This window comes from Cuculus canorus, chromosome 28, assembly GCF_017976375.1.
Source record: "Cuculus canorus isolate bCucCan1 chromosome 28, bCucCan1.pri, whole genome shotgun sequence".
NCBI classification, from domain to species: domain Eukaryota; kingdom Metazoa; phylum Chordata; class Aves; order Cuculiformes; family Cuculidae; genus Cuculus; species Cuculus canorus.
The window spans coordinates 976,163-986,572 of NC_071428.1; the positions used below are offsets into that span (position 1 = coordinate 976,163).

The following is a 10,410-nucleotide window of genomic DNA, read 5'->3' on the forward strand; positions in this document are numbered from 1 at the left end:
AAGGGGCTTTCCTGGGGACCCATCATGTTCCGCTCTGGATCTGAGATCACAAAGCTTGGGCAGGAGCATCCTGGTTCCAGGATGATGGAGAAGCCCCAAGAAGGGGGACCTAACACGATCCCCTACGTCATCCAGGTTGAACCCCCAAATCCATCCCCTGGCCGCAGATGGGTGCTGGGTGACCAGACCGACCCTGGGGTGCTTGGAGGAGGAAGAGGAGGAAGAGGAGGATGGAGGTCCTACCTGCGCCCGCCGCACATCGGCCTCGTCCTCCTCGTCCTCGGAGAGCAGGGACTCCAGGTCGTCGTTGCTGTGGACGAGGGGGGCTCTCCGGGGGTCCCTCCGGTGCCTCTCCAGCTGCTCCGCGCTGGACTCCAACTCTTCGGGGCTCAACCCTTTGAGGCTCACACTGCGGGGCGCAAAGGGGGACCTTGAGCTGGAGATGGGGTGACCCCCCCTGGCTTTTGGGGGACAAGGGATGCTCATCCTTGGGGTGCAACCAAGGAGGGGACACGGATTGTCCCAACCCCTGGAGTGGGGTTCGGGGAGCAGCGAGGGCACGGCTGCGGCGTTGGGGTGAGGACATGGGGTACATCACCGCTACCTGAGCTGCTCGTAGCCGGGGACCCCGCGCAGCTCCTTGCCCGGCTCCCAGCTGTGCCGGCGGAAAGGGTCCTGGCAGCGGATGGAGGTGCGGAGAGCACAGGATCGCCGCAACGGTACCCCCCGAAAGCCGCCTTCATCCTCATCTTCCTCCTCCCAAGCAGCTTTGGGGGTGATGAAGGGCTCCAGGACGGACACACAGCGACGCCTCTGACCCAGAACCCCGCAGAGGGCACCTTCTCCCAGGAAGATGTGGGGCCCATCCATGCCACGCTCAGCGCCGGATGCTGCGGAACGGAGGAATGGAGGCGTTGGGAATGAGCAGCTCAACCTCATCGCGGGGCATGGAATGAGTTGTGGGGGTCTCAGCTGAGTCCCCCCGGATCGGATTTACCGCCTCTCTTATAGCCCCGAAAGCTTATGATGGCCATAAAGAAGAGCCGCCATCCCCATGGTGTCCCCCCCGGAGCCCCATGGATGGTGGGGGGCCCCCCCAAGCCTGCAGTGCTGGTGATGGAGAGCGTTCCAGCCCTGCGCAAACACGGCTGGAGGGAGCGCGCGGAGGCAAACACTCGCTCCGGGGCCAACACCTCACTGCCGGTTACTCATTAAGCTCCCAGGAATTTGGCCGGGATGAGAGCGGCTCCTCACCCGCCGGCTTGGCCAGGGCGGTGGGTTGGGTGGTGGTGGGGTCCCATCTCCCACAGCCACCACCCCAGGTTTCAGGATGGGATGTGAAGAGGTTTCAGGATGGGATGTGAAGAGGTTCCGGGATGAGAGTTGGGGAGGTTTCAGGATGGGATGTGAAGAGGTTTCAGGATGGGATCTGGAGAGGTTTCAGGATGGGATCCGAGGAAGTTTCAGGATGGGATCTGAAGAGGTTTCAGGATGAGACCTGGAGAGGTTTCAGGATGGGATCTGGGAGGGTTTCAGGATGGAACCTGGAGAGGTTTCAGGATGGGATCTGGAAAGGTTTTAGGATGGGATCCGAGGAGGTTTCAGGATGGGATGTGAAGAGGTTTCAGGATGAGACCTGGGGAGGTTTCAGGATGGGACCTGGAGAGGTTTCAGAATGGACCTGGAGAGGTTTCAGGATGGGATCCGAGGAGGTTTCAGGATGGGATGTGAAGAGGTTTCAGGATGGGATCTGAAGAGGTTTCAGGATGGGATCTGAGGAGGTTTCAGGATGGGATCTGAAGAGGTTTCAGGATGGGATCCGAAGAGGTGTCAGGATGGGATCTGGGGAGGTTTCAGGATGGGATCCGAAGAGGTTTCAGGATGGGATCTGGGGAGGTTTCAGGATGGGATGCGAAGAGGTTTCAGGATGGGATATGAGGTTTCAGGATGGGACCTGGAGGGGTTTCAGGATGGGATATGAGAAGGTTTCAGGATGGGATATGAGAAGGTTTCAGGATGGGATGTGAAGAGGTGTCAGGATGGGATCTGAGGAGGTTTCAGGATGGGATCTGGGGAGGTTTCAGGATGGGATATGAGAAGGTTTCAGGATGGGACCTGGGGAGGTTTTATCCTGGCTGTGCCTCCCGGTGAAGGGCTGCACGGAGCTGGAGGAGCCCCTGAGCATCCCGACACCCCGAGACACACGAGCTGCCCAATGCCCCCGAGGGGCGCATCTCGTAGCCCCCCAAACCCCCCTCCTCCTCACCCCCATCCCACCTCGCAGCAGCTCCGTCTGGACCACGCTACCCCCTCGTTAAACCAAACCCCATCTCCTGCTCTTGGAGCCAAACCCCAGAAGTAAAGAACAAAGACGGTGTCCACCACACAACGCCTCCACCGCGGATACGCACGGCTCATCCCGAAGGAATATGGGCATCCTGAGGATTTGGGGGGCTTCCAGGCTCCTATAGGTGTGGGTGCCCCCAAAATCCACCTGGATAACCAGGAGCTTCCCGGTTTAGCGCAAGGAAAGAGTTGGGAATGTCATGTGTAAACCCAGCAGGGAGTTGGCAGGAGAAGGGATGGGATCTTCGGAGCAGGAGAGACCTTGAGGGGCTGGAGAGCACCTGGAGAAGGGGAGCGGAGACGGAGCCCCGGGTTTGGGAAGGGGTGAGGGTCCTGGGTCTGGAGAATCATAGACTCGTAGATCCATGGGATGGGATCATAGAATAGTTGGGGTTGGAAGGGACCTCCAAGGTCATCTCGTTGGGGGTTGGATGCTCTTGAAGGTCCCTTCCGATCCCAACTATTCTATGATTCGATGGGTTGGGTTGGAGAGAACCTCAAAGCCCATCCAGTGCCACCCCTGCCATGGGCAGGGACACCTCCCGCTGGATCAGGAGCTCCAAACCCCATCCAACCTGGCCTGGAACCCCTCCAGGGATGGGATCTCAGGGTTCTGGTTGATGTCAAGTGAGAATCATGGAGCTATGAGATGATTTGGGTTGGAAGGGACCTCAAAACCCATCCAGTGCCGCCCCTGCCATGGGCAGGGACATCTCCCACGGGATCAGGAGCTCCAAGCCCCATCCAACCTGGCCTGGAACCCCTCCAGGGATGGGGCACCACCACTGCTTTGGGCAATCTGTTCCCCATCCTCTGCTCCGGGCTGAGAACGGCCAACGCTCATCACAGGAGTGCATGGAGAGGGGTGGGAATGGCACCAGGTCTTGAGGATGTGTCCCTGGACACCCCTGGGTGCTGAGCAGGCCGGAGGGCAATGGGTGCCGCAGAGCACCCATCCTGCACTTCCAGGCAGGACCCAACCGCAGTCGGAGTCACGGCTGCCATGGGAGGAAGCCAAAAGTAAGGTCTTCCTCCTCAAAGCCTCTGAGATCCAACATCACAGAGGGGTTCATCCTCCGCTGAGGACCCAGAGGAGCGGATGGAGCCACCGCTGCTCCAGGTGGGATCGGCACCTTCTCCGCAGGCTCCTTCCAGGCAGAGCCGGATCCCACAGCACCGGCAAGGACGCGAGCGGAGCGACGATGCTCTCCTGGCCACCGCGGGTATGGGGAAACTGAGGACAATCCTCTCCTGGCCATCGCGGTTATGGGGAAACTGAGGACGATCCTCTCCTGGCCACCGCGGTTATGGGGAAACTGAGGACGATGCTCTCCTGGCCACCACGGTTATGGGGAAACTGAGGACAATCCTCTCCTGGCCACCGCCGTTATGGGGAAACTGAGGACAATCCTCTCCTGGCCACCGCGGTTATGGGGAAACTGAGGACGATCCTCTCCTGGCCACCGCAGTTATGGGGAAACTGAGGACGATCCTCTCCTGGCCATCGCGGTTATGGGGAAACTGAGGACGATCCTCTCCTGGCCACCGCGGTTATGGGGAAACTGAGGACGATCCTCTCCTGGCCACCGCGGTTATGGGGAAACTGAGGACAATCCTCTCCTGGCCACCGCGGTTATGGGGAAACTGAGGACAATCCTCTCCTGGCCACCGCGGTTATGGGGAAACTGAGGACGATCCTCTCCTGGCCACTGCCGTTATGGGGAAACTGAGGAACGGAGGGATGAGCTGCTCGAGGGCCACAGCACCGCCCTTTGGGTCAAACCCCATCAGCACGAGAGGGGACCTCGAGGTGCCCCATGGCCAAGGGAGTGGGCAAAGCGGTGCCGGTGGGTGAGATGGGTGCTGGAGCACCCATGGGTGCTGCCGGAGGCTCTCGGGTGGCTCAGGACCACCCACCCACCGCCAAATGCCACGGACGTACCTGCGGGCTGTGCTGCTGGGGGGTCCCATGGCGATGCCGATGGGTCCCAACCCTGCACCCAAGTGGCAGCGCGGGTGCTGCCCTCCTCCTCCTCCTCCTCCTCCTCTTCCTCCACACCCAAACTCAACCAGGAACCACTCGGGCAAATCTAATCCTTTTCCCTGTTAACCCTTTGCCCCACATCGCTCCCCATCCTCCACACCCTGCGGATGGATGGATGGATGGATGGACGGACGCTCCCGTGGGGCGCCCCAAGGTTGGCCTGGATCCCCCTTTGCCCATCACCGCAGCTCCAGGCTGGGCTGTGGGTGCCCTCAGCCCTCTTTTTTCCTACTCCGTCACTTTTTAGAGGCTAAACTACACCTTCGTGGCTCCCTGGAGTCCTTCCCGTAGCAGCTGGTGGGAGTTCGGGATGATCCATGACAAGAACGGGGCGCTACAGGGCAAGGAGCGTGCCTCCGTGCCTCAGTTTCCCCAACTCTCAAAGGTGGAGGTTTCCTCCTGACACGGCACAGTGGCTCTTTCCCAACACCACACACCCTTCTGCCAACTCCGGGCTGAGTTGTGCACCGCCGGTGTGGGTCAGAGTGCGGAGCTGCCATAAGGGTACGGCCAGCGGGGAGGGCTCAGGGCCACAGCAGCGCCATCCTGCCCTCACAGCACCGCCTGCCGTGGGGCTGAGCCCCTCTGCTATGGGGCTGAGCTCCCTCTGCTGTGGGGCTGAGCCCCTCTGCTCCCCTCTGCTATGGGGCTGAGCTCCTCTGCTCCCCTCTGCTATGGGGCTGAGCCCCTCTGCTATGGGGCTGAGCTCCTCTGCTATGGGGCAGAGCCCTTCTGCTCCCCTCTGCTATGGGGCTGAGCCCCTCTGCTATGGGGCTGAGCCCCTCTGCTATGGGGCTGAGCTCCTCTGCTGTGGGGCTGAGCTCCTCTGCTCCCCTCTGCTATGGGGCTGAGCCCCTCTGCTATGGGGCTGAGCTCCTCTGCTATGGGGCAGAGCCCTTCTGCTCCCCTCTGCTATGGGGCTGAGCCCCTCTGCTATGGGGCTGAGCCCCTCTGCTCCCCTCTGCTATGGGGCTGAGCCCCTCTGCTATGGGGCTGAGCCCCTCTGCTCCCCTCTGCTATGGGGCTGAGCCCCTCTGCTATGGGGCTGAGCTCCTCTGCTCCCCTCTGCTGTGGGGCTGAGCCCCTCTGCTATGGGGCTGAGCTCCTCTGCTCCCCTCTGCTATGGGGCTGAGCCCCTCTGCTATGGGGCTGAGCCCCTCTTCTCCCCTCCGCTATGGGGCTGAGCCCCTCTGCTATGGGGCTGAGCTCCCTCTGCTCCCCTCTGCTATGGGGCTGAGCCCCTCTGCTATGGGGCTGAGCCCCTCTTCTCCCCTCCGCTATGGGGCTGAGCCCCTCTTCTCCCCTCTGCTATGGGGCTGAGCCCCTCTGCTATGGGGCTGAGCTCCCTCTTCTCCCTTCTGCTGTGGGGCTGAGCTCCTCTTCTCCCCTCTGCTGTGGGGCTGAGCCCCTCTGCTATGGGGCTGAGCCCCTCTTCTCCCCTCTGCTATGGGGCTGAGCTCCTCTTCTCCCCTCTGCTGTGGGGCTGAGCCCCTCTGCTATGGGGCTGAGCCCCTCTTCTCCCCTCTGCTATGGGGCTGAGCCCCTCTTCTCTCCTCTGCTATGGGGCTGAGCCCCTCTTCTCCCCTCTGCTATGGGGCTGAGCCCCTCTTCTCCCCTCTGCTATGGGGCTGAGCCCCTCTTCTCCCCTCTGCTATGGGGCTGAGCCCCTCTTCTCTCCTCTGCTATGGGGCTGAGGCCCTCTGCTCCCCTCTGCTATGGGGCTGAGCCCCTCTCCTCCCCTCCGCTATGGGGCTGAGCCCCCTCTGCTGTGGGGCTGAGCCCCCTCTCCTCCCCTCTGCTATGGGGCTGAGCCCCCTCTGCTCCCCTCTGCTATGGGGCTGAGCCCCTCTGCTATGGGGCTGAGCCCCTCTTCTCCCCTCCGCTATGGGGCTGAGCCCCTCTTCTCCCCTCTGCTATGGGGCTGAGCCCCTCTGCTATGGGGCTGAGCTCCCTCTTCTCCCTTCTGCTGTGGGGCTGAGCTCCTCTTCTCCCCTCTGCTGTGGGGCTGAGCCCCTCTGCTATGGGGCTGAGCCCCTCTTCTCCCCTCTGCTATGGGGCTGAGCTCCTCTTCTCCCCTCTGCTGTGGGGCTGAGCCCCTCTGCTATGGGGCTGAGCCCCTCTTCTCCCCTCTGCTATGGGGCTGAGCCCCTCTTCTCTCCTCTGCTATGGGGCTGAGCCCCTCTTCTCTCCTCTGCTATGGGGCTGAGCCCCTCTTCTCCCCTCTGCTATGGGGCTGAGCCCCTCTTCTCCCCTCTGCTATGGGGCTGAGCCCCTCTTCTCTCCTCTGCTATGGGGCTGAGGCCCTCTGCTCCCCTCTGCTATGGGGCTGAGCCCCTCTCCTCCCCTCCGCTATGGGGCTGAGCCCCCTCTGCTGTGGGGCTGAGCCCCCTCTCCTCCCCTCTGCTATGGGGCTGAGCCCCCTCTGCTCCCCTCTGCTATGGGGCTGAGCCCCTCTGCTATGGGGCAGAGCCCCTCTTCTCTTATATATTTTCTTATAGGGAGAAATAAAGCAATGTCCTCTCTCTGTGGACATTTGAGGCCGCGTCACCACCGCCCCACACCCCGGTGCCAGCCTGGCCCTTGGCACCGACTCCCTGCTCCGTGTTCCTCAGGATAAAGGTCATGGAATCATGGAATGGGTTGGGTTGGAAGGGACCTCAAAGTCCATCATGGGCAGGGACACCTCCCGCTGGATCAGGGGCTCCAAAGCCCATCCAACCTGGCCTGGAACCCCCCCAGGGATGGGATCTGGGGGTTCTGGTTGATGTCAAGTGAGAATCATGGAGCTATGAGATGATTTGGGTTGGAAGGGACCTCAAAGCCCATCCAGTGCCACCCCATGCTATGGGCAGGGACATCTCCCACTGGATCAGGGGCTCCAAACCCCATCCAACCTGGCAACCTGGAACAGGTTGTCCAGAGCAGTGGTGGTGCCCCATCCCTGGAGGGGTTCCAGGCCAGGTTGGATGGGGCTTTGGAGCTCCTGATCCAGTGGGAGGTGATCCAGAGGTGGCACTGGATGGGCTTTGAGGTCCCTTCCAACCCAAACCACCTCATAGCTCCATAATTCTCACTTGACATCAACCAGAACCCTGAGATCCCATCCCTGGAGGGGTTCCAGGCCAGGTTGGATGGGGTTTGGAGCCCCTGAGCCAGTGGGAGATGTCCCTGCCCATAGCATGGGGCAGAACTGGATGGGCTTTGAGCTCTCTTCCCACTCAAACCATCTCACGGTTCCATGATTCCCACCTGACGTCCACCAGAACCCCCAGATCCCATCCCTGGAGGGGTTCCAGGCCGGGTTGGATGGGCCTTGGAGACCCTGTTGAGACCCCTTCCCACCCAACTCATTCCATGACCCTATATCACTGTCCTGAGCGCGGGGCACAGCCCTTTCTTGGCTCCCACATCTTTTTTGGGGCCACCTGGGGGGTTCCGAAGCCATTTTGGCTCCTTCTTTCCAAGCCCCGGAGGCTCTGCATGGAAGGAGGCGCACAGACCCCCAACTGCTATTGATATTCCCAAGAGATTTCTGGAATTGGCCGCTCTTCAAGAAGCTGCCGGGGCGCAGGGGTGGACACGGAGGGCTCTCACCCTTGGGACAAACCATGGGAATGGTTAACAGCTCCGGTTTGGAAGCTCTCAGCAGCTCCCGGAATGTCCCTTCCAGGTGTTTCCAACACAATTCAAGGCTCAAAAAGCTCTACTATTAAAGACACAACACAGACGACCCCTCCGGACATCACTGTCCCACCAAAACCTCCTCAGTTGTCCCTCAAATCCCAAACCCGAGTGCTCCCGGTTGTAGGGATTCGTTTCCTTCCCCCTTTTCCGCCGTCGGATCCCGTTTTACACCCGTACCTCTCCACCAGGCGAGGAAACGTCCACCGTAGGCACATCCCAATGGGGATCCCCTCAAGGCGAAGCCCCCACAGCCTTCCGAGAGCTCTCCGAGCGTCCGACAGCCTCCGTCGCACCGATCCTGCGCGGCGGCGCGGTGGTGGTGGTTGGCGGGGGGCGAAACAAAGGGTGCGAGCGAAGGTTGGGGCGAGGGGGTGAGGAATCCCTCCTTGGAAACATTGTTGTGGTAAACAAAGGCACAGTGTTGGCTCCGGGATTGCAATCCGCCAACACCAAATTCCCGACGGCCACCACTGAGGTTCAAGGGGTGATGGGATGGCGTTGGGCCATGGAGATGAATTCCCAAGGGCAGGAGTCAAGGATGGCTCCTCAGGGTTGGTTCTTCGGGAGAAGTCCTCGCTGTGTCGGAGCCTCCTCCGGAGGGAAAGCGCTAATCCGTGCCCGGCACGCAGCCGCGCCAACATTTATTGATGGTGGTGAGGAGAAACCTTATCCCAGCGCTGCGGAAAGGTGGAGTGAGGAACCCATCCTGCGGAGAGCGGAGAAACGATCCAGATCTGCAGAGAGGAGAAAGGAAGGAACCAATCCTTTGGAGCATGGAGAAACGATCCAGTCCTTCGGAGAGCAGAGAAATGAACCAATCCTTCGGAGAACGGAGAAACGATCCAGACCTTCAGAGAGAGGAGAAATGAACCAATCCTTTGGAGAGAGGAGAAAGGAACCAGCCCTGCGGAGAGAGGAGAAAGGATCCAATCCTTTGGAGAACAGAGAAACGATTGAGCCCTTCGGAGAGAGGAGAAATGATTGAGCCCTTTGGAGAATGGAGAAACGATTGAGCCCTTCGGAGAGTGGAGAAATGATCCAGTCCTTCGGAGAGAGGAGAAAGGAACCAACACTTTGGAGAGTGGAGAAAGGAACTGGACCTTCGGAGAGAGGAGAAAAACAAACCAGTCCTTTGGAGAGCGGAGAAATGATCCAGCCCTTCGGAAAATGGAGAAACGATCCAGCCCTTAGGAGAAACGATTGAGCCCTTCGGAGAGTGGAGAAACGATTGAGCCCTTTGGAGAATGGAGAAACGATTGAGCCCTTTGGAGAATGGAGAAACGATTCAGCCCTTTGGAGAATGGAGAAACGAACCAACACTTCAGAGAGCAGAGAAATGATTGAGCCCTTCGGAAAGTGGAGAAACGATTGAGCCCTTCGGAGAACGGAGAAACGATCCAATCCTTTGGAGAACGGAGAAACGATTCAGCCCTTCGGAGAACGGAGAAACGAACCCGTCCTTCAGAGAATGGAGAAATGAACTGGACCTTCAGAGAGAGGAAAAATGAACCTATCCTTTGGAGAATGGAGAAACGATCCAGACCTTCGGAGAGAGGAGAAACGATTCAGCCCTTCGGAGAGTGGAGAAATGATCCAGTCCTTCGGAGAACGGAGAAACGAACCAATCCTTTGGAGAACGGAGAAATGAACCAGCCCTTCAGAGAATGGAGAAACAAACTGGACCTTCAGAGAGAGGAAAAATGAACCAATCCTTTGGAGAATGGAGAAACGATCCAGCCCTTCAGAGAAACGATTGAGCCCTTCAGAGGGTGGAGAAACGATCCAGTCTTTCGAGAACAGAGAAACAAACCAATCCTTCGGAGAGAGGAGAAATGAACCAATCCTTCGGAAAATGGAGAAACAAACCAGTCCTTCGGAGAACGGAGAAATGATTGAGCCCTTCAGAGAGTGGAGAAATGAAGCAGTCCTTCGGAGAGTGGAGAAATCACAGAATCACAGAATCACCAGGTTGGAAAGGACCCATTGGATCATCGAGTCCAACCATTCCCAACACTCCCTTAAACCATGTCCCTAAGCACTTCATCCACCCGTTCCTTAAACATCTCCAGGGAAGGTGACTCGACCCCCTCCCTGGGCAGCTGTTCCAGTGCCCGATGACTCTTTCTGTGAAGAATTTTTTTCTGATATCCAACCTGACCCTCCCCTGACGGAGCTTGAGGCCATTCCCCCTTGTCCTGTCCTCTGACACTTGGGAGGAGAGCCCAGCTCCCTCCTCTCCACAACCTCCTTTCAGGCAGTTGTAGAGAGCAATAAGGTCTCCCCTCAGCCTCCTCTTCTCCAGGCTAAACACCCCCAGCTCTCTCAGCCGCTCCTCG

At 59.4% G+C, this 10,410-nt stretch overlaps 1 protein-coding gene across 1 annotated transcript in view; it reads right to left on the reverse strand.

The window, feature by feature from the left end:
• Nucleotides 1-384, reverse strand: part of ARHGEF2 (Rho/Rac guanine nucleotide exchange factor 2) — a 37,413-nt gene extending 37,029 nt beyond the window's left edge. Inside the window, exon 1 of the mRNA XM_054050837.1 lies at nt 244-384. The gene's annotated coding sequence lies outside the window, so the exon portion shown is untranslated. The remainder of the gene's footprint in view (nt 1-243) is intronic.
• Between the last annotated feature and the right edge of the window lie 10,026 nt (nt 385-10,410).